The following is a 25,668-nucleotide window of genomic DNA, read 5'->3' as shown; positions in this document are numbered from 1 at the left end:
CCTGCCGGTGAGTTTAAAACAAGCACTTCCATTGCCTTGTCAGCTACTGATGAAAGACAGCCAACAGGCACATGTGCCTGGAGTCAGCCTAGCAGTCCCTGCCCAGCCACACTGACCACAAAAGAGATTCTGAATTTGCCCAGTGATCAACAGGACTCCCCGCAGCCTGGTAAGTCCTGCTGAATGTTCCTTGAATGCTGATATTAGAGTTGGATTGCTATAAACCCACATGATATCCCACCTACTTCTGATAACAAAATAAATGTTAGAGAAAAGGTGGTAAATATTAAATAGCCCTTCAGAAATTGAAGTGAATCCTCCCCAATTCAAATTTCTCGCTACGTCACTTTTATTGATTTTCTATTATCCAACACCTTTTCAGGTTTCCATGGGCTGGAGCGATAGCACAGTGGTAGGGCATTTGCCTTGCACGGCAGCCAGCCCGGCCAAGCTGGGTTCAATTCCTCCGCCCCTCTGGGAGAGCCCAGCAAGCTACCGAGAGTATCTCGCCTGCACGGCAAAGTCTGGCAAGCTACCCCTGATGTATTCAATATGCCAAACACAGTAACAACAAGTCTCACGATGGAGATGTTACTGGGCCCACTCAAGCAAATCGATGAACAACGGGAGGACAGTGCAGTGCTTATTATCAAAACAAAAGCACTAGTTTAAAGGAGATTTGTACAAACCACGTAAGAGAAGGACCTGAAGAGACTAGTTCATTCCAAAATACTTCAAACGAATAGAAACAAGCATTTGGATCCACCAGGGAAACATGCCTTGGAGAATTTTAGTCTCCTACCTCCATGTGCTTGCATTGGAGCATCCACAGTTCAGCCTGATGTGTCTCATTAACAATCTTTCAAGAAAACAACTAAAGTCTTTTCAAAGAGCATATCCATATGTGTTTTTTTCTGGCAATAAAAATATTGTCTTTGTATCTGTTTCTACTCGGCCTTAATGTTTTATCATTTACAATCACGAGCAGTTTTTCAAATTCAGCTTTTGAGATTCCCAGCTACTTTGCAGTATCCCCTACAAAGTGGGTGAGAAACCAGAAATTTGTCCTTTCTCTGCAGCAGACAAGAATGTAGCCGTCTGTGTGTCAGTATTCTGGGACATCTTCCAGTTGTCATTATCATGGCAAATGCCTAGCCAATGGTCCCCAGGCACAATCACATCTTTCCCAAAGCTGGGAGGTCTTTCTTTTGTGAGAGTAAAACATGGAGGAAAAGAGGCTAATGTATGCAGATGTCTATAGCATAAATAAGATTATGGCTGCTAGTAGCACAAACGGCTGGTATAGTTTAATGCTCTTACTCTACCGAAAGAGTTCCAGACACCAGTTCTTTGGTTTTGTGGCAATGTCCCTGGGCCATGAACTGGGTTTTACCACAGTAATTTGTTTCCTTATCTTTCAAAAGAAACAGACACAATTCAGTCTAACATACAATTTAAGTTACCCCACAAAGGGATATTCCATGTCTGGAATACATTATTTCAGTGGAAAGTTAGAATAGGAATTTTTAATGGAATATAAAATAGAATTAGAAAATAATTTAAGAAAGTAAGTTTTTCAAGAAGGAGGTGAAAGCTGGATCACTGTTGACAAATGTTACAGAGAGATCGGGGCAGGGAAGAACTGAAAATGAAATCATTTTGTATTAATAAACTTGGATAATTAGTGACATCACAATGATGTGAGTGATTTTCGGAATGAACAGGAATTGAATAAAGAGAGTAGGTATGTTTACAAGAAGTTTAGGTGGGAGAGATAAGAAATGCAGATGTAGCTTACAGGGCATGAGAGGTCAAAGAAAGGATTTTCTTCGGTGGAGAGCATGGTAATGAAGCACAGGAGCATGACTAACTCCGAACAGACAGAGAGTGAAGGTAGAGAAGAGAGAGACCAAAAGTTTGTCCTAATGCAGGTAGGGGAAAAACAGGATTCAGCGTGTTTTTGTCATAGCAAGGTTATACACTTCAGGTATTTGCACCAGTCATTTTGTCTAGAACAAAACACAATTTAGTTCATTAGCCTCCATTTTAATTGAGTATCTCTGTCACTTGGGCTCAAAATAAGACCAACACAAGATTCAAATCTAGTCAGTTTACTGGTAAAGATTTTCTCCTCCTTCTCTCTGAGACTCTGCTTTTCCTTAAGGTTTGGTTTTGGTGCTGTCTTTTTAACTTTCACTGCAGGGGAGTTGGATGTACCTGTCTTGGACTTCATCATGCTATGGTATATGCTGCTTGTGTCCATGGTCCCACCAGAGTTCCTGACATCACATTCCAGGTTCTCTGCATTGCCTTAAGCTGGACTCCACTGAAACTTCCATGCCCAACCCAAATCCTGCCAAAGCAGATGCTCTCCTCTGCCTGACCTTACACGGAGGAGCAGCTCTCAGATCCAACTATGTCTTCATTTTTCCAGCTACTAAGCATCCACAACACACACACACACACAGAGAGAGAGAGAGAGAGAGAGAGAGAGAGAGAGAGAGAGAGAGAGAGAACTTCTCCGTGGAGTTTCTGGCATCTCTTGCTAACCCCTACTAAGTCATGAAATGGTATCATCTGTTTGGATACCCTTCAATTTTTCTGGAGTTTTAAATGCCCCTCCAATGAACAAGCGGAGTATAGGGAGGCCACTTTGCAGAATCATTTGATCACTTGACATCCTGTTACTCATTGATTTGCTCAATCGGACACCAGTATCGTCTCCATTTGTTCCTGTCACGTGCTAGTGTAGCCCAATGGTGTCTGCTCGTTCTAGGAACATGAAGAGCCTCAAACTGATCATTCAGGGTCTTGACAAAGAAGTCTGACCATCTCGCAGGTGGGTAGCCACACGATCTTTTGACATCCAGTAGAATCCAGTTGGTAATGGCTCTAGTCCAGCAGTCATCTCCAAATCGCATTATATGTCCAACCCACCTGATTTTTGATTCCTTGGCAAACAAAACAGCATTCCTAATTCTTGATCATCAACAGAGGTTGGAACTCCAGATTCTTTCTCTCATTTGAGTAAAGTGGTTACTCCAAGCATAGATTTTTTTATTTCTCTTTTGGAGACCCGAATAGTGTTCTCATCCTGCTTTCGTAGGGCCCAGGTCTCTGAGGTGTATGTTAATGCAGGAAGAACAGTGGAATCGAAGAGATGTGCCCAGAGCCAGAGGTTCTTTATCCTCTTAGCTATTTCTTTGACGGTCTTGAAGGTGTTCCAAGCTACTCTCTTCCTCCTGTGTAAATCAGGTGCCAGGTCATTCATCATGTTGACTTCTCGACCTAGGTACACATAACTGTTGCATTCGCAGTTGTTCGTTCCATTGAGAGTGAATGGAACGTCAGGAACAAGACCATTTCTCATAAACATTGTCTTTGTGAGATTCAGCTATAGTCCAACCTTTCCACACTCACGGTTGAAGTTGGCCAGCATTTGTGCCACTTGGCTCATGTTTGGTGTTATAAGAACGATGTCATCAGCAAAGCGGAGGTGGTGTAGTTGCCGACCGTCTATCTTCACTCCCATTCCTTCCCATTCTAGTTGTCACATGACATTCTCGAGGGTGGAATTGAAGAGTTTTGGTGAAATGGTATCGCCCTGCCGAACCCCTCTCTTGACGTCAATAATCACTTCCCTGTGAATGGTGAAATACTGGTAGTGAATCCACAAAACAGTTCACAGAGGATCCTGATGTATTGAGTTTGAACGCCCTGTTTGGCTAGGGCTTCGATGACTGCTTCCGTCTCAACAGAATCAAAGGCTTCTTTAAATCAATGAGTGTTAGGCAGAGCAGCATCTTGAACTCTCAAGAAACCTCAGTGAGCTTGGTTATTGTGTGTATATGGTTGATCAGCACTTTGCAGAATGCTTCTATTAATTCCCAGTTACTTTCCTTCTTATGGGCTTATGACTTATGGGCCCTGGAGAAACTTCCATGACCATTCCCAGTGAGAGAAATTTTGTCTTTGGTTCTACTCAGTCTTAATGTTTTACTATTTATAATCATGAACAATGAAAAGCTTTGAATTTCACTCAAGTATCTGTAACAGTAGCAACTCACTAAAAGAAAGTTTTACATAAGCATTAATAAAAGTAGCACCTGAGTTACTCATGAAGGATTCCTAAATCCCTTTCATGAGTCCAGGAGGCCCTTATCTTCCTACTCAGGAAAGCTGTGTTTCTGTTGATACCTATTTCTGTCAACCAAGCTTTCAAGAACTATGAAAAACACTGGTTTTATTTGACTTGCAAATTAACCAGATAATCTATGACAGTTTCATGAAAATTATTAGAAGATATGACTACTGGGTCAGAGCAAAGAATTTTGCTATAGCAACAGCTGGAGGTAAGGTGTTCACAATTTTTGGAATTGTTTCTCCAAATCTAAATATCACAGAGTGATAAGAAGAGGTTTAGATGTCATCTTTAGATACAGTACATCGAATTGAAGAAAAGGAACAGAAAAATAATTGAAAGATTCCAAATTCTTTATAATGAGCAGGAAGCAGGTTTGTTCTTTTTTCTGTAGGGAGATATTACTATCATCCTACTAGAATATTTACTTATATACATCCTTGAAAAGAGTTTAGAACAAATGCAGTCTGCTCTTGAATGCATGAACACACAAGAAGCTATGAACCCTTCTTTCCCATCAGACATTCTAATTTTACTAACTAGCCTTTTATGTTGGAGGGGAAACCTCTTCCTTTATTCTAAAATGGCAAAATCTTGTTTGGTTTGAAAAGGAAAAATATTTATCTTTCCAGTGTTCCTTGTAAATGTTTTTGTCAAAGTTGACAAAAAAAAAATAACCAACCCTTTGTCAACATTTTCCCTCTAATGTTAGATTCTCTATGTTCCTGTATCTAGTCCTCTTTTCCTTCACACAGTCTGATTTTAATTGACCTTATCTATATCCAAAGTATCAGTGACCTAGCCTAAGTAATCCATCTCTTTATAATGAGAATGCTTTTTGACAAATGAGTTGTTAGGAGATTTCATTATTGTGCAAAAACACATTAGCAGTGGATCTTTTATTTTGGGGGGAATCATACCCTGGCAGTGCTCAGAGGTTACTCCCAGCTCTGTGTTCAGAGGTTGGATAGGGTGATGTTCCAGGGACCATGCAGCACTAGGGATTAACTCAGGCCTTCTACATGTAAAATGTGTATTTGATCCATTTAGATATATTTCTGGTCTTTAGCAGTGGACTTTACACTTGGGACCAGTATAAAAAAACAATACAAGATTAAGTCAAGCATGAAGGAAATTGATGCCATCAAGAGATAAAGTAAACATGAGACTGTTGAGGCTGTTGCTTACACAAAAATTAGAGTGTTATGATAGCTACATTTTCACTAGACAATGGGAATTTGAGGACCATCCTAGTTTATGTGGCCCATAGTTCATTGAAACGTTATGATTCAGCACATGACTGTAATTGCTCCACTGGACAAGAGAAGCATGTTGACATAGCCAAGTCATTAATGGTTCAGAGTAATTTTCTATAACTTCTCTTGATTTTATAATTTGCTAAATGTTATATCCTACAGTCCCTTTTAAAGGAACTTAATTTTCATGTATGAACTTTGGCTTATGATGGGCCCCTTATAAATATTTATTGGGTGAATGAATGAATAATCTAGATAATAAATAAGGAATTTGGCTGGTAGTGACTAATGATAAGATGACTTTATTTGTGGGGCTGGAGCAAGAGCATACCGGGTAGGGTATTTGTCTTGCATACGGCCAACCTGGGTTTGATTCCCAGTACCCCATATGGTCCCCCGAGCATCGCCAAGAGTAATTCCTGAGTGCATGAGCCAGGAGTAACCTCTGTGCAACACCGGGTGTGACCCAAAAAGAAAAAAAAAGCCTTTATTTGTGTAAAGTGGTTTTCAATATTATAATTGAAAATTATATGAATAAATATGCTATTACTTCCCCAATACATATTTCTTTCCTCCAAGACCAGTAGTGAATTTTCAGTGAGTAATTTACTATTCTGCTTTCATCTCTTCTGTCTTCCAGAAGGCTAGGTAAATAATACGTACTAGTGGCCCCGTTAAGCATCCTGCCCAGGGGTCTACCTCCTCTCACTCTCTTAACTAATTTATTTATTTATATTTTATAAAATAGTTCACAATATTTGATTACATTTAATATTCAAACATCAATCCTACTACCATGACACCTTTCCACCACCATATTTTGGATGTTTCCATCCTGAACCCTAATCCCTGTCCCAAAGCAGAACCCAAGTAATATATTTTGTGTTGTTTGTTATGAAAAACCATTGAAAATGCTGCAAAAAAGTATCCTTAGAGGAAAGAGTGTGAAGATTGTTGTATTTCACCCAGGGGCCATTAAGACCTTCTAAAAGTCTGTTAAAAAAATCCCTAAGATTGGTTGCCTCTAACTTTTTAATTTTTTTAAATTTCTTTATTAGTGAAACGATCCTCTGCCTGCTCCCAGCAGCCCGGCAGACCTCCATTACCTCCACTACCTCCACTATCCAGCTGCCAACACACTCCAGGATACATTCTGGACACAGAGGCTGAGTCTCACACACGAATGAAGCCCCACAGAGCGAGGGAAGGGGAACTCTGGACCTCGGACTCCAGGCTCAATGGACCCGGGAATAGAGATCCTCTGCCTGCTCTCAGCAGCCCGGCAGACCTCCATTACCTCCACTACTCCACTACCTGGCCACCAATATGCTCCAGGATGCCTTCCGGACCATGTGGCCGTAACGCACTTAATACAAGATTACCGCACCATATTTGATTGCGTTGAAATATGGGTTGAACCATGGGAACGCCTACAAGGATGATTCGAGGCCACCCTAAAAGCCTCTATCCCTCTCGGAGAGCCTGGCAAGCTACCGAGAGTGTTCCGCCCACTTGGCAGAGCCTGGCAAGCTATAGTGGAGTATTCGATATGCCAAAACCAGTAAATACAATGGGTCTCATTCCCCTGACCCTGAAAGAGCCACCAATATGGCAGCATTAAGAAGGATGAGGATGGAGAGGCTGATAAAATCTCAGGGCCAACCTAGGCTGCCACAACAAAGAAAGACAAAAATGACTGTCTTTACTTTCAATGCACGTACGCTGGCATTGGATACATCCATTGAGGACCTGATGGTGCAAGCACGAAAGATCAAGTACGACATCATTGGTCTGACTGAGACGAGAAGGCACCAATCACATCAAGCCATTTTTGACGCTCTTCCTTGGAACATGTGACAAAAGAGGCGTCAGTGGTGCTGATGTCCTTGTCATCACGAAGTTGGCCATAAACATTGATTCATTCGAATGCCTAGCAATCCAAATCAGATGATTACACTTGAATAGATGTGGCTCACTGCCAGCAGTTTCTATCTTTGTTGTCTACACACCAACACCCAATTATGATGAAGGAGAACTTGAGAAGCTCTACATGGAGCTGGAAAAGTTCTATAAAGAAGACCAGACCTTCTACAAGATCATGGTTGGTGATTTTAATGCCAAGATAGAACTGAGAAGATCAACCGAAGAACTCCACATCAGGACCCATGTCCTAGAATGGAATGAACAGGGTGAGATACTGTCTGTGTTCATCATATACCAAGACCATGCATGGTAACTCACAATTCCAGAAGGCCAAATCTAAACATTGGACATGGGAGTCTACGGGTGGACGGTTCCACAACAAAATTGAACACATCATATTCAATTGACGGTTTTGCCTGACCGAACTCGCTGTTGTCCCAAAATTCCAAATGGGATGGGAGCACCGTCTCCTTCATGCAAAATTCTACTTCAAATAGTGGGGAGAAATGGCTGCAAAGTTTAAGAAGAGAACTCCCAGAACGACCACCAACTGGGAGCTCTTTGGCACTATTGCAGCAACATGGACATTGGAAGATGCCATCATTGACAACATTGATGAGGAATACAATCAACTGGTTCAGCACCTCCACGATTGTGCAAGGAATGCTGAGAGAGAGAGAGATAGCCACAAAAAGACATCTGTCTTTGAAAACTCTCAAGCTTATTCACCAATGTGGCTTGGGGCAAGCCTCAGGAAACCACAAGTGAACAAAGTCATGCAGAAAAGCGATAAAGGAAGACCTCAAAGAGAGAAGAGTAGCAGTGCTGGCAGATGCGACAGAAAAGCATTTGCATTGCCTGCCTGTCCTTCGCCAACTACAAGACCAAGATGACTGCCTTCTGACGTCCTGATGGATCTATCACATCTTCCAGAAGGGCAATGGAGAAAATTATCCGTGACTTCTACTCGGATCTCTTCGATAGCTACGTCCAGCTGCCCACATGCCAAATTCCTCAGGATAGATATGTCCTTCCCAGCGTTCTCTCTTCTGAAATCCAACATGCTATTTCATCGGTAAAGAAGCGAACAGCATCTGACCCAGACAAGGTCAGACCCGAACACCCGAAGATCCTGCCATAAGTACTCATCAATACACTGACTCAGCTTTCCACACACTACCTGTCTGAATGCAAGTTTCCATCCCAATGGAAAACCAGCGGGACTATACTGCTGTACAAGAAGGGTGATATCCACGACATTGGTAACTATCGCCTGATCTGCCTGTTGTCTATTGTCTACAAACTGTTCACACGAGTTATCCTGAATAGGATTGGCAGAACACTAGATGAAGGACAACCGTGCAAGCAAGCCAGTTTCCGAAAAGGATTTAGCACAATTGACCATGTCCACATGATAACCAAGCTCATTGAGGTATTTTGGGAGTTCAGGATGCCACTCTGTCTAATGTTCATTGATTTAAAGAAGGCTTTTGATTCCATTGAGACTGAAGAGGTCATCGAGGCCCTAGCCAAACAGGGTGTTCAAACTCAATACATTAGGATCCTCTGTGAGCTATATTGCAGATTCGCTACCAGTATCTCACCATTCTATAGGTAGGTGATCATTGACGTCAAGAGAGGGATTCGGCAGGGTGATACCATTTCACCAAAACTCTTCAGTGCCACCCTTGAGAACGTCAAGCGATGACTGGAATGGGAAGGAATGGGAGTGAAGATAGATGGTCGGCAACTATACCACCTCTGCTTTGCTGATGACATCGTTCTTATAACACCAAACATTAGCCAGCACAAATGCCGGGCAACTTCAACCGTGAGTGTGGAAAGGTTGGATTACAGCTGAATCTCACAAAGACAATGTTTATGAGAAATGGTCTCATTTCTGACGTTCCATTCGCTCTCAATGGAACGAACATCTCTGAATGCAACAGTTATGTGTACCTAGGTCGAGAAGTCAACATGATGAATGACCTGGCACCTGATTTACACAGGAGGAAGAGAATGGCTTGGAACGCCTTCAAGAGCCTCAAAGAAATAGCTAAGAGGATGAAGAACCTCTGGCTCTGGGCACATCTCTTTGATTCCACTGTTCTTCCTGCATTAATGTACACCTCAGAGACCTGGGCCCTATGAAAACAGGATGAGAACACTATTTGGGTCTCCGAAGAGGAATCAAAAGATCTATGCTTGGAGTATCACACTTCACTCAAATGAGAGAAAGAATCCAGAGTTCTGACCTCTGTCATTGGTCAAGAATCAGGAATGCTATCTCATTTGCCAAGGCATCGAAAATCAGATGGGCTGGACACGTAACGAGATTTGGAGATGACTGCTGGACTAGAGTCATTTCCGACTGGATTCCATGGGACGTCAAAAGATCGTGTGACCACCCACCTATGAGATGGTCAGACCTCTTCGTCAGGACCCTGAATGATCGGTTTGAGGCTCTTCGTGTTCCTAGAATGAGCAGATGCCGTTGGGCAACATTAGCATGCAACAGGGACGAATGGAGATGTTGCTGGCACCTGCTTGAGCCAGTCAATGAGTAACGGGATGTCAAGTGATCAAGTGATTAGTAAAACACCATGAGGTTCAGTTGTAGAGTTACAAACTTTCATGCTTGGGTTTCAGTTATACAATGCTCGAATACCCATCCCACCACTAGTGCCCATTCTCCACCATCAATGATCCCAGAAACCCTCCCAGCCCCCTCATCCCCCCCCCCCACCTCTGTGACAGGGCATTCCCTTTTGCTCTCTCTTTCCTTTAGGGTATTGTAGTTTGCAATAGAGTTATTGAGTAACTATCGTGTTCGGTCTATAGTCTACTTTCAGCACGCAATTAGCATCCTGAGCAAGTCCTCCAAACAACCTTTACTTGGTGTTCCCTTCTCTATCCGAGCTGTCTGTTCCCCTAGCATGTGCTGCCAGCTTCCAAGCCATGGAGCAAACCTCCTGGTACTTATCTCAACTATTCTTGGGTGTTCCCATTCTATTACTTTAGATTCCCCAAATGTTCTCACTCTCTTTAAGCACCAATCCCATGGAAGATGGATCAGTTTAATCACAAAACAGGACACTTTTCACTGTGTCAGATTGCATGGAAGATCATGACCTCATATGTGTATTACGTGTCACCTGTCAATAAAGGAATGATAGAACTTTGCATAACAAGTGTTATCTTAACTCTCAACCCTTATGAGACTGCCTTGGGAAAAAATGCAAGAGTTAAACAGGTACATGACATTTACTCACAGTCACACTTTCAACTTTATGTATTTTGGTTTTAGGGAACACATCTGGTGGTGCTCAGGGACTACTTTTGGCTTTACAGTCAAAGGTCACTTCTGATGTTGCTCAGGAAAAACTATGTGGTACCAAGGATCAAATCCGGGTCAGCTTCATGCAAGGCAAATCCTTTAACCTCTATATTCTCCCACTGGCCCCACATTTTTCAACTTTATATCAGTTGTAACCTATAAGGAAACATTTGAAATTTCACTAAAACCACCTAAATATTCCCAATGTATATATGTATATGTCATGTATCAAATGACAGAGAGGGATGGTAGAAAAGTAAGGAGAAAGAGAGAAAAAAAGAATATAATTAATGAAACATGCATGCAATATCTGCATCTGCTGCCTTAGAAGTCTGTTTCTCTTGGCCAAAATTACTTTATTCCCAATGGTCAGTTTAAAGGCTTCCTGGAATGTTGTGGCTAAAAATGAATCAAATTCCTGGCAATTTTTTTTAAGACAAGACAATACAAGATGATATTACACTGCTTGGTTCTGCCTAGAGTTCTTCCTATCTAAAAATAAAAGTATATATTTAACATGAAAGAAATTCTAAGCCTTTAAAAAAATTATGGTTTTACTTGTTACATGAAGCTCCTTTGTGTGTTGAATTAGCTATATTTGTCCTCTTTCTGTCATGTGACTTTAGGCATTTCTGGGCATACCAAAGAACATCTTGCTTAAATTAACAAGGTTTAGTGCTTTAGGAGATACTGGATTAGAAATGAGGCGTCTTAATGAGATTTTGTCTCTCTCCCTGAGACAAGTTGGAATTTCCAAATGGATTTTAAGCATTTAAGGAACTAAGTTGTATTAAATGTCACCTCTCCTGATTGTGTCACTCAACCCTTCATAGTGAAGTATACTTGGTTTTGCTTTATTTTTCTATGTTCTTGATATAGGAAACATTTTCTAGAGATTTCTATATCACTATAGTATCTCTTTAACCCCCTAGATTTTAATTTTTCTATATATTAGTGGAGGTGCCATTCAGCTTTGTGTACCTCATTTTGGAAAGCAAATTGTAAATGTATTAGAATCTTAAAAAGTTCATAGGCTTCCTTCCATTAAATCTCCATCAGTGAATCCTTCCTAAACAAAGTATCCTAAATATTCAAACACAAGTGCAGCATCTTAATATTCAAAAGAACACAACTGCCCAACAAGAAACTGTTAGTTGAATAAAGCGTTGTTATATTTATGAAGGATTTTAAAATAATATGGGCAAATGTTTATTTTCTTAACTGAAAAAAGGAGGTAAAATCAATAGTTCATATAAACAGTATATGCAGTGTAAACACAGTCCTGGCACAGATATGCGTCTTATACCAATATTCATTTAACAAGTGAAAGACTAAGTCTCAGTTATTTTAAAGAGAAAGGGTTCTCAGGCCAGAGTAAGTAGAGTTTAAATCATGTGCCTTCCACTTGGGTAGACAGGATTGATCCCTAACACCACATATAGTGCCCAAGCACTGCCAGGAGTGATTCTGAGCACAGAATCAGGAGCAAGCCTTGAGCCATTGGGTAATACATAAAAAATAATTAATTAATTAAAAAAAGTAAATAAAAATAAATAATAAAGGAATAATAAATAGCAAATTATAATAGGAAAGCATAATAAATAATAATGAATAAAATGAACGAATAAATAATTAAAATAAAATAAATACATTAATAAAAAATCATTTGTATCACTTGTAGTCCCATTGTTCATTGATTTGCTTGAGCAGGTGCCAGTGATGTCTCCATTCATCCTTGTTGCGTGCTAGCGTAGCCCGATGGCAGATTGTGGCTCTTTCAGGGTCAGCGGAATGAGATCTGATCCGTTATTGTTACTGTTATTGGCATATCGAATATGTCACGGCAGCTTACCAGGCTCTGCTGTGCAGGTGGGATACTTTGGTAGTTTGCCGGGCTCTCCGAGAGGGAGAAACTGCATCACTCTCTTCTAGGAGCTTTGTTTTAATAGTCTCTGGATCTTGGTCATTGATGAAATTACATGGTGCCAGGGGCAGTTTGTGGGTGTGACTGCCAAACTACTGGAAAATGGGGGATCTGGACAGAGGAGGTCCAGTCCTGATCCGAGCGGGCTTGGAGATCTCAACCACGGGTCCCGCATACCTGGGCTCTTCTGTCGGTTCCTTCATGCATGAGTCTCCTCCGAGTGTGTGGAGAGTGGCCTTGAGCATGGCTGTGCTGGGTTCTAGAGATTTTCGGCTGCTGGGACTCTGCTTGGAGCAGGGAGGGAAACTCAACCTGTCCCCCTCCAAGGGGCCCAAGTAAAGACAGCCTGGAAAATAAATTTTAAAAATTAAAATGGTACTTCATTTAAAGAAAAACTGAAAGTAGATTGATTGATTGATAGGTATGTTTATTTGGGGATGATGGAATTAGACTGTTCTATTTTTTCTCTAGAGTTATAATTAATACCTAATGTCTACATAACAGAAAAAATAGAATATTTCTTAAAAAACATATTCAGAGTCATATTTTAGAGGCATTAAAATGCAAGATAAATGCTACTATCTATTAGGTTTTTGTGTTTCTCTTTTAGAAACCATTGTTCAGGAAGTGACTTGCCCAGCTTCCTGTCATGTAACGAGACTTTCTAGAAATTTTCCATGCTGCAATGTCAACTTTGTATGAATGTGGGGTTTTATGTGTCCCTTTCACTAGCAACATGTTTTCTATATATAACTCTTGCTTTCAACCCAGCAATTCTCTAAGCATCAATACCTACACTTAGGTGTATGTGAAACACAATGTTTTTAGTTAGTTTTTGGGGGGGTGCAAATTCTGTCAAAACTCTGACTTTTTGAGACCCAAATATCTATTAACTACTAAATGTTCTAGCTTTGTCATAGACTCAATCTTATTTATTCAGGAAACCAGAAAGACAACCTAAGATTTTTTAGAGAACAATTTGAATTCTAGACACTTTTAAAAATACACAAATCACCTCCTCCATTTATGTTTATTCTTACTCTGCAAGGCAGGAAAACCCTCATTTTACTGATGGGCTAATTGTGAAAATTCCATTCATATTCCTATGCTTAGTAACCATCCCTAGTAAACATAATCAAACATAAACATAATGAAAGAAGCAGTTTTCAAAGAAGTGATTTAGTTGCAAATCAGCTGAAATCTTCTGTTTAAACACTATGGACTAGCTTCAAATTAGGAATCCATTAACTCTTAGTTAAGAATTTATACCTTAGAAAGAGAGAAGCAAAGAGTACTTTATTTGAAAACCATCCTGCTTCTAAGTATGCTGCAGTAGAAATGTTCTTTTAGTGAAACGTTTTAAAAGAATGTGTGGTTTAGGCCAGAATGTGACTCAGTGGTATATTACATGACTTTTACATGCTTAAGACCTAGATTCAATCCCCAGCACCTACACACAAAATAAGCCTTTTCATTAATAAAGGATATGAGGAAGTGACTTGAGCATAATTATCTGGAGAGGAAGGGTAGGGCATTCCAGTGTGGTTCTCACCACACTGTTTGCTTAGATTTTACCTAGGGGCCAAATAGTTTCTAAATCTGGCAGGAACTGCCAAGTACGTTGAGTTCAAAGACCTCCTTCCTATTGCTTGATTATAATATTGTCCAGGATTAATAAACAAACCCAGAGTTTGGCATAGAAAGCAACTATCATGTTTTAAATCATAATACCAACAACTTTGCCATCCAAATAGATCATGACATCTAAGTCAAGTGTGTTGAGGAATGGATTTTACAAATCCCAGAGGAATAGAATTTTCCAGAAATAAAATCCACATACCTTTGGTATTATAACCTCCAAGACCACCGCTAGATTTTCCTGCAGATAAGGAAGGAATAACAGAGTGATATGGGAGCATACTTAGTCAGATCCAGAAAAAGCGGTATTTTCCACAACCTCCTAAGAAACTGAGATGATGGGTGCTAGTTACTGGGCTGTTATGGAATCACAAGGACTGCCTGTTTTCTCCTTAATTCTATTCACAAAATGAGAAACTACTAGGGAGAATTAGAATTCATCAGTTCCAGAAAAACATCACTTTGGGATACCACAGGAAGAAGTGCCAAGAGGCAGGGTAGTATGGGGGGGGGGGGGGACGGGGGGGGGGAGGGATACTGGAATCAGTGATGGTGGAGAATGGGCACTGGTGGAGGGAGGGGTACTTGATCATTGTATAACTGAAACCCAAGCACAAAAATTTGTAAATCTACAACTGTACCTCATGGTGTTTCACTAATAAAAATCTGAAAAAAAAGAGTCAGTAGATAAAGGGGTACTAAGGTTTCAGACTTTATTCATGGAGAATCATTTTTGATGACTTGGAGGTAAAAATAATCAAAACAAAAACCAAAAAAGAATGCTGTTTTTGTTTTGTATAAAATGTGTATTCTTAGTGAAGAGAGAGATGATAAAAACTATGTATATCAGGGAGGTTTATTTTTCTCTTTGTACAGAAGATATTCTTTTAAAATCTGTCTACTATGCCTCAATATTAGGAAGGTCTCCAGTAAAACCCATTTACGAAATTATAATAAAGCTCTAAAAATAGCTTTTCATTTCACAGACCTACCTTGCATAGTAGGCTGATATATTTGCTAGTCAATGAAATAAGTGAATATCAGTGAAATAATTATTATTACAGAACTGAGACTGAGCCTTGTAGAAGGAGACAGTTGCCTGTTAGAACTTTATCCTTTGGTTGATCTATTGGCTGGTTACTGTTAGGGCTTTATCCTTTGGTTACTTAAAAAAATGTGTAAATCTCTTTTTACCGAGAAAGTGAAGGTGAAAAATTGTAAATTAGGATGAAAAGCAGGCCTTGATTACTTTTTCTTCATTCTGAAAAGGGTTGTTTGTTACCTGTAATGGCCTCACAATAAAGATTTTGTTTGCTCCTATGGGTAAGTCACAGCTGGCCTAAAGGTACTAGACAAATCAGCTAATGGCCCCAAAGAGGAGAGATATGACCACCACAGCAGGGTGGTCTGAGTAGAAAACAGAATGCAAAGACCATTCCAAAGGCAAAGGGCAGAGACAGTCTGGCATCTTTCAGAGCTATGCCTTTCGGGGAATTAAAAAATGAGGAAACTCTACTCACCCTCAGGAAGTTCAGGTAACTGATGTGTCCTGAGGGAACTTAGGTGCTTCCTGTTTCTACAGGAAAGTAAAACTAAGATCTAAGTCCAGAACTACCAGTCCCAAAACTGCTCTAACTTTTGTTATAGCAAAACCTACAATAGATCAGTGTAAGAGAGGATATGGTTAAACCCTCTCATGAGAAAATTAAAAGGAACACTATTGTAAGCATACCTCCTGCTCTATATAATCCTAAATTTTTCACTTACAATGCTTCATTTTACCTTCACAGTAATTCTTTTAAGACTTGTTGTCATGTAGTATAGATGTGGGAGTAGAGTCACAGACATATTAAATTATATGTCAGAGTGGTATGGTCTTGTTCAGAGTATGTTCTCTTGAGCCTTCAGCCATGTTGCACATTATTATTTTTATTATTATTTTTGTGTCTTTGGGGATCATACCCGGCAATGCTTAGGGGCTACTACCTCTCCACTCAGGAACTACTCCTAGCGGTGCTCAGGGAACCATATGGGATGCCTGGGATCAGATCAAGCCTGGTTCCGCCATGTGTAAGGCAAACCCCTTACTGCTGTACTATAGCTCCAACCCCATATGCTGAACATTATTAAGAATAATAAATACCTTCCAACCCCCATTGCCCCCATCCCACCCCGTGGTGGTGGAAAATGGGCACTGGTGGAGGGATGGGTATTTGATCATTGTATAACTGAAATCCAAGCACAAAAATTTGTAAGTCTACAACTGTACATCATGGTGTCTCACTAATAAAAAAAAAAGAAGGAAACGACAAAAAAAAAGAATAACAATACCTAACATGATTTTGAAATCATATGATCATAAAATTGTTAATATAGACAAAAACTTTTGCATGTTGAATATTTATTTTAAGTAATAGTAACATGTCCATGTCATAAGAACAGTCAGAGGATCACTGGATGTTCATAATGATGGAATTTGAATTATGTTCAAACTGCTACTAATAAATAAATATACCTAGAATAAGCGTTCGAAATTTGGGTGTGATTTTTGCTTTCCTTGGGCAATAAAGGCATTATAACAAAGTTAAACCAACCATGCTGCAAGTCAAGAAATAGTTCTTCCTGACTCCACCAAAATGCAATTTTAGAAAAAACTTTTGACAGGACCTGAATTTAATACATAAATAGGATTGTCACAGCTTGAGTTCAAACATTTTCTAACTATATTTAAAATGAAAATATTTTTAAATTGTGATTGCTTGGTTCAGAGAAATAGTACAGCAAGCAGGGCACTTTCACCTGACTGGTCCCTGGGCCATGGACAGGACTGATACCTGAGCCTGGAATAAGCCCTGAGAATTGCAGGGTGTGGTCCAAGAACCACCATCACCAACAGCAACAAACTGTGATTTCTCTTCAAGAAAGTATGCATGAAAGTACAGAAATTTCTTTTTGTAGTTTCCTTTATGAGAAAGCATATTAGCAAGAGATCTAATCTGAAATAAGAATCAGGAAGCTGTTTTAAGAAGGTAACTTTTAAGTTCCTCACCCTTCAGGAAGAGTAAGTGTGGGGCAGGAAAGAATGAGGAAGAATATTCCTAGAAGAAAAAGTCTCCCCAAAGGGCAAAAGGCAAGAGAGAACCCTGGGATGAGAATCTGGGTGTGGCTGGAGATTAGTACTTGAGAAAGGGTTCAGGGAGTGGAGTGTGAAGGTGGAGGCAGGAATCTACTGTGAGGGCAAGAAGACTCTCTTGAAAAATTCCAGCTAATGTGAAATGTGCCTATAATTTCCCAGACTTGATTTACAGAATTCATAAAATAATGAAAAAATGTATTTACAGGGTTTTTTTTTTAAGTGCTAAGGAAATACCAGAATTTTGTAGCTGTTTTTCCAGATACCAAAGGTAAAACATCATCCATATGTTCTTCAGAAAGGAATTTGGGTCTCCTCTCAGTCGGGAAGGAACTTCCAGTCATTTTCCAAAGCCATGAATCCTAAGTCATCACCCAAAACTCTACATGGTTCTCAATGTCAAATATTTGCACAATGATAAACAGCCATGGTAGGATTGTACTTTCAAACATGTTTTTTTCACACAATTCTATGCAAGGGGACAAAGCTATCACCTCTCTGTGAAGAAATTTTTCTGGAACATACACCACTTTACCCAGGTAACAACCAAGAAGCAAGGGCTCACGAAGCCTCATCAACAATCTACTTCTGAGGCAAACCAACATAAACAACCACAATCCATAGAGTCTCTGAATATGAGAAACCCACAATTGGAAAAACAAAAGCGGCAGAAGACAGAAGAGGAAAACTCAATTCTGGGACCCAATGGCTCTGTCTTCAACATGCCGTGGTAATCACTGCTCGGTCAAGGGTGCACACAATTAGGCATGCACGGAGGGATAGCTATGATGGATGGTCATGACACCTCTCCCTGGAACATAAAATCTTTAGGCCTTTTCTTCCTTTCATCAGTTTTTAATGAGCTTCTGCTTTTTTTTCGGGGCACTAAGCTGGGCACCAGAAAAGAGAAACCAATGAGACAAAGATCACATCACAGCCTTTGAATTGTTCACACTGAGAGTGGAGAGGAAGACAGGTTAACAGATTGATCCTGGCATGGCCCCAGGTGGCTCATCTTGGATGTGGCTTAATTAACACAAATTGCAGCAGTGATATCAATGTGTTAAACACTCTCTCACTTTCTCGCTCTCTTTCTCTCTCTCTCTCACACACACATATATGTATATATATAAGTATATATATATATATATATATATAGAGAGAGAGAGAGAGAGAGAGAGAGAGAGAGAGTCAGTCATGGCATTAATGATGCAATGTATGTTGTCCCCAGAACCAGGGTCAAAATAAAAAATAAACAGGAATTTCCAGCTGCAGGTTCCTACCAAACAGTTTGCCCTGACACAGTTCATCATTAATTGGAAAAACAGGAAGCCTCCTATTCAAACTCCTGGTTGAAGGATGCAGGCTGAATATTCATTAGAATGAGGGGCGGCCGGCTCAAGAGTGAGAAAATCACAGAAGCCCAGCACTCCCATACCATGGGAATGTCTCAACTGCTGAACTTAGTTTCCTAAACAGTTTCCACAGAACAGCTTGTGCAAGTGCCCTGGGTCGGAAATGCTGTACGAGCATGATGATTAGTTTAGATGATAAAGTTTTCCTTTGTTCCTGATGATTGTCAGTTCACAAAAAATGTATATTCCAACAGTAAGATATATGAGTGTACAATAACCTTACTTGCTTCTTTATCATGTCACCTAAAATCAGACTAAAGGAATGGAAAGGATTACAGAATAATAATGATGCCAGGGGAATAAGAAAGTAACAACACTTTCTTTTTACTCTTTTTTTGTTGCTGCTACTAAGCCACTGTTTTCTTGCTACCCACATATACTATCCTTTGGGCTTGGCTGCAATATCTGAGGACAGACAAGTAAACCTAGATAGAGGTAGATTAGCCGAGAGTGGAATATAAGCACATACATGATATAGTTGTACGCCTAATCATGCAAACACAGTATACATACACAGTAGAAATACAGGACAATAAGACTGCTCTGAATTAAGGGAACTCTTTTTGTCTCTATCTTGGAAAAGGGAAGGAAGAAATGCACATTGGCAGTTATAATTAATAGTCAAATGCCCTACCCTATTGAGACATCTGCTGTGAGTTTGGTTCCTCCAAGGGACAACTAGGAAATTTTAAAAGTGACCTAAAAAGAGTATAACATTATGAGAACTAAGGGGGAAAAAAAAACCTTGCTGGCAATATTTAAGTCAGAACTGAATGCTTTTAGCTGCACTCCATAGAGGAAGTCAGTATTCTCTATTAACTAAATTTAAGGTCATTCTCTTTTGCTTTCCCAGCCCCAGAGAATTTCAAAGTCCACAAGCCAATTCTTTCCTCATGAGTCACAGCACTCTCACCTTCCGGCCTCCTATCCCTCCCTCTACCCAACCCAGCTAGCCTACCGCTAGCCCTTTGTGTGCAAGTTCCTTCCCCAGTCTGGGGGTGGGGGTGGGGCACTGGCAACCCACTCCAGGGCCCTTCTGTCTAAAGGTATACAGAAAACACCCAGCTTCACTAAGGAAAGAGAAAACCTGGGAGAAAAATGACACTGTAACTCTCCCTCTCTTCTCTGTCTCTCTCTCATACAAAGGAGCCACAGGAAAAGGCACAAAAGGTGTCAAAGTGAAGAAGTCTGGAAGCCGACCTTATAGATTGGCTGGAGTTAGCTGGGATGAAATGCATAGAGATTTCTAGGTTTGTAATCTTCAAGGTAACCCCCCCCCAACACACACACACACACACACACACACACACACACACACACACTGCTATTCTTCCCCCTCCCTCTCTTCCCTCCTCCATGCCCTTCATACCCTTTCTAAGGAAAGATAGAGGAAACATTTGGCAGAAAGGATGGGGTGATTACCAAAAAAATACCCTCTGACAAAAAAAAAATTCTTGCTCCAGGAAGTGAGTTTTAGATCCACCTTCTGTGGATCAGTTCTCTAGGTCAGAATCTGCCTCTGAGATGACACTAGGCTGCTTGCAGGAACAGTGCAGCTCCGGGTTTCGAAGCTCTTGCTACACAAAGATTTGATTCTGTTACTGCTGAGGGAGTTGGCCTCTATTAAAGCGCCCCCTGTATCTTATTCCTACGGAACCTCTAGATTCTGTGGCTTTGGCCATCCTTTCTCCAGGTGGGATTCAGATGCCTAAAGTCCTTTCTGAGATGTTCCCCATGAAAAAAAGATCAAGGCTTCCCACTGCAGGCAGAGCCCTGCTCAGCCCCCTAACTTGGTTTTAGAATCTTGGGCATTTAATCTCTTCTAACTCACACTAAAAACATAATGCCCTTTGGGTCAGCCACAACATTTGGGAAATCTGGTTGAAAAATATTTGAATGAAAGTAAATGTATTGTGTCCACACCTTTTGCCATGAGCATGTTTTACCTGAAAGGGTCCTTAAGCATCAGTGAGATCTGGGGTCACTCTTCAACACCCCCAATTCTTATTGATTTGTGGCCATTCTATCCCAAGTATAGGGGGTCCCCACTGACCTTATAGTGGTCAGCAGCACTGACTCAGAGGTACTTTGCCAAAGCATGCTTCTTTTTTTCTCCCTTATTTCTCTAATGAATTTCATAAGAACTTCCAAATCATTCATTTTCCCTCTCAGAGACATAGTATCCCTATCCTTATAATAGGCATGACCAGGCAGTCTTCGAGAGGAGAGTGGAACAAAGCGTTCTATGAGCTCAGCTGGGCTTCTGAACTCCCGGGTAACCTGGCCTTCCTATAACACACCACTCAGATGGGCCCGAGGGCTGCCAACTCCAGTATGACCTCATCCTAGCTAACTACATCTACACTAGCCCTAGTTCCTAACGAGCTTCCATTCTGCCCTACTGGGGCAGTCAGGACTGCAGCATGTGGGTGTGGGGGGGAGCAGCTACACAGTTCATTCCAGCACAGTGAACAACAACAGAAGGAAGAGTGGAGAGATAGTACAAGGGCTAAGGCACTTGCATGGAACCAATCTCTTTCATGTGTGGCACCACATATGGTTCCCCAAGCACTCCCTGGGATCACTCTTGTGCACAGAGGCAGGAATAGTCCCTGAGCATTGCCCAGTCTGGTTCAATCCTCTCTCGCCCAAGAAAACAAACAAACAATATAGGTAAGAATGCAGAATGGTCCTAGGCTTACAGATGTGTACCTGAGGATGGAATTGGCTCTACTGCTACCGGTGATTCAGGTTCCTTATTGGGTGGAAGGGGGAAAGTTTACCTATATGAATAGATTGTTGGATGTGCCCCTGTAAGCATTAGATTCAACTCCAAGAACTGCAATGCCTCTTCCAGACACCCAGGAGAAGGGCTGTGGCCCTTCAAGGACAGAGGACAATCCTGGCTGATGGCCAGAAAGAGACACAACAACCATGTCCGAGTGTAGGGCCCAGTGGGGTGAGTGGGCTGGAGGGGGCTGCTGCTGGTTGACCTGACCTTCAGGCCTTTGCCAGGGCCAAGGACTGTACCCCCAGTCCCACAGGACCTGAGTTTAAGTGGAACCTACTGGGGCAGTGAAGGAGCTGAACTCACCGCAGACTCCAGCGTGTAGATGGAAATCCTTTCTATGGAGATTTCTTTCCAGCACCCCTGCTGCCTTGCTCCTGCCTGCTCTTGGCTGGGCCTGTGTCCTAGTTTTCAGGTGAGATTTCCCACCACCTTTTTCTCTGCCTGTTTCAAGCAAAGTCCATGCTGGGTCTGTAGTCCAGCCCAGGTCAAAGTGACTCTTATTCACAAAGAGAAAATGCTTCAACTAAATCTCTCTCTTTGTTTCTCCTGAACTGTAACTGCTCCATGGCCTCTGGGGCAGAGAGAATGGAGGAGGAGGAGGAGGAAGAGGAGGAGGAGGAGGAGGAGGAGAGACAGCAGTAATAGCAGCAGGGTGATGGGGGATGCAGGCTTCCTGGCTGGAATCAGCCCATGGCAGGCAGTGATGAATGAGGAATCCAGGCCCCTTCCCCCGTGTCTGGAACCCTGGCCCTGAGCCACGCCTTCCATTTATCTACTTTGCAGGCTGAACTGATGAAAGTGCTTGGGTTGAAGCAAGTGGCACAATTTACTCAGTTATTAGATTTGCAAGATGTGTCTATCATAGTGACCTCTGGATCAACTCAGATTCCAACACAAGAGCAGTGCTGGGGGCTGCTGTGTCCATGGGGGAGGGGGTACATGTGTGTGAGTGTGCATATGCATGTGTGAGTGAGTAGGTGAACAAGTATGTGAATGTGTATATGTGAATGTGCGTATGTATGTGTGAGAGTGTTTGAACGTATACACGTATGTGAGAGTATATGTATGGGTGAGTGTGTATATGTGTGTGTATGTGAGTATCTGTGTGTGTATGTGACTGGGCCACAAGTATGTATATGTGTGTATGTGTGTGTGTTTGTGCATATGTGTGTTTGTGTATATGTGTGTTTGGGCCATGAGTGTATATGTGTGTATCTGTCAGTGTGTGTGTTTGTGTGCATGTATGTTTGTGTTTGTGTGTGTGTTTTTGGCCGTGAGTGTATATGCGCATACACGTGAGTGTGTGTGTGAGTAAGCGTGTGTGTGAGTGTGTGTGAGTGTGTGTGCATGTGCATGTGTGTGGGTGTTTGTGTGAATGTGTGTGTGAGTGTATGTGAATGTGTGAGTGTGTGTACATGTACATATGTGTGAGTGTGTGAGTGTGTGTGTGAGTGTGTGAATGTGTGTGAGTGTGTGTGTGAGTGTGTGTGGGGGTGGTGGGGTGGAGTTGGGGGGGGGTCTGGACTGCTCACTCTCCGTGTGAGGTTGCCTGTCTAGTGCTGTTCCTGAGACAGCCCAAACAGAACAGAAGGAGCTTCTGGAGCTGAGCTCCTCTCCTTGCACCGCTCTGTGCTGAGCACTTTGCTTCCCAACCAGAGCAGGCGCCTCCTTCCATTCTTCCATCCTTTGTTCGCCCACCGCCACCCCACAGTGCAGCCCCTCTTCCTACCCCTCCAGATTCTATACCATTTTACAGCAAATGTGGCTACATTTCATCTCTCACCTATTCTCACGGATCTGAGGCTGCAATGCCAAAGGGCTGGCTGCTGGTGACTTACCCGCAGACCCCTCCCCTCCCTGCTGCCCGCTTCACCTCTCTCCCTGACCTCAAAGCTCACCCCCCCCCCCCCCCCCCCCCCCCCGTCACACCAACTCAAAGTTCCCCTTTCTCACACCCCCACAAACAGTTTCCAGACAGAGGTCCTGTGCTAACGTGTCCCCACCTGAGACAAAGGGAGCCTTTTGTTATCCCTGCAAGCTCCTAAATATTATCATCAGTTAATTACTGCCATTCTCCCAGACCAGCTTCTTGGCAGCCAGCTTCCTTGCAGTTAAAAAGGCTTTTAAGTTTTCCCAGGGAGGTTCCCTCAGAGATGATTTGTGAATGGAGGCTAATTTAGGGAGCTGCTACTGCTTGAAAGAGGTGACTACAAGGTAAGTGAGCCTGGAAAGATACACTGAGGTTGGGAAGCTCATCCATGGGCTTCAGGCCACAGAACATCGTATAGAAACAAGCGGAAGCTCAGGTTGAAGAACTCCGGGCACAAATCAATGGGCTGCATTATGACCTGGCCCACGATCAAGTCTTTTCCCCTCCAGCGCAAGGAGAGCTGGGTCACATCCATGGAGCCACTGGTTGCCAGGAATTGTTCTCTTGCTTCTGTGCTCAGGCAAAAGAACAAATTGAATTCATTCTTCTGGAATGTGCACCAGCCACCAGTGTTTGACTGACCCCAAAAGGTGTCTGAAATTTTGAGGCTCAGAAAAAGGGCCGGGTCCATTAGAAAGAGGTGGGGGGGGGGGGGAGCAGAACATTCTCCCCCTGAGGCAAGAGATTCTAGATCCCATGACCAGTGTTCAGGCCTTGGGACTAAGGAGCCTGTGTTTGCCAGGCTTGTTGTGGTGCTGATAGGAACACAACTGTGGTCCTCAGGGCCTGATCATCTCTAACTTTATTTTGTCTGGTCATGAACTTTCCTTCGTGTTCTCCCGAGGTGGTGGGGGGTGTCTATTAGGGATTTCTTTATATTCCCAGTTGGGTGGGTTAGTGTTCGCTTTTCGGGCAAGCTAGTGAGACACTGCTGAAGAGGAGTGTCAACCCCTGTTGGTCCGCAAGTGTTGGGTCACCTAAAAGGAAAAAATGAAATCTCCTTATCCCATCAGTCATTCTCAAATGGAGGAAGGAGATGTGGAAAAGCCTGTGTGTCAGGCTTTTCTCCACTCACTCTCCTCTTCACAGGAAGTGAAGGCTGACTGGACCTTGCAAACTCCATCGTCAGAAATCACAGTATTGCTTCCAGCTAGAACAGTACATGAAATTACAACCACGAATAAGAAAGTGCATGACAGGGTAAGGATAAATGAACCTGTGAACTCTGAAAATGGAAATGAATAATGGTGTGTGTGTGTGTATGTGTGTGTGTGTGTGTGTGTGTGTGTGTGAGAGAGAGAGAGAGAGAGGAGAGAACCTGAGTACACAAAGTCACTAAATTGACTTTATCTTTGAAAAGTGTAGATAGCTCACATATTAACTCACTATATCTCTTTAAAGGCTATGTATAAGGCCAAAGAGGGCTAAGGCACTTACTTTGCTTGCAGTCAACCAGCATTCAAATCCCAGCACCACATGTGGTCCCCTGAGCCACACCAGGAATGATTCCTGAGCACAGAATCAGGAGTAAGTACTGAATGCTGTTGGTTGCAGCCCTGTAACATCCCTAATTAAAAAAAAATTAGTAAATATAATGAGACTTGAATTGTCTTTAATTTTCTATCAGAATTGTTTTCCACATTCCCTGCTCCCTGCCATGCTGCCCAAAGGGTTTGACATTCCTCTTCATCAATGCCTCCTTAGCTCCTTTCAAGGCTCTAAGCCAGAATTGTACTGTGCCTTCAGAAAATATTCTCTGAAAATGTTTTGAAATGCTTCACAAGTGTCTTTGGGATCTAAATGCTAGGTCAAATATTCACCCCCATGAGTGTTTGCTTTTTCCTTTGGGTGGAGGGGATCATATCCAGCAATGCTCAGGGATTATTCCTGGTGGTGCTGTGGGGACCATATAGATGCCAAACTGAATCTGGGTCAGCCCCATGCAAAGTACCCTACCTGCTGTCCTATCACTCCAGCCCCAGGTGTGCACTTCTTTACTGGTCTAAATGAAGTAAAAAAGATGTTTAAGAGTACTGATTATTATTTATTGTTGTTAAGTTTAATTATTGTAGTTTAGGTCACATATTTTTAGTCGTGCTGACATCTGCGATTTTTACACTTGGCCACACCTCACCACCACCAAGAACTTCCACCAATGTCCTTATGTTAGCTCCAGGCTA

Source organism: Sorex fumeus, unplaced genomic scaffold, assembly GCF_029834395.1.
Source record: "Sorex fumeus unplaced genomic scaffold, SorFum_2.1 ptg000033l, whole genome shotgun sequence".
Classification (NCBI taxonomy): Eukaryota; Metazoa; Chordata; class Mammalia; order Eulipotyphla; family Soricidae; genus Sorex; species Sorex fumeus.
Note: the sequence above shows the minus strand (reverse complement) of the source record.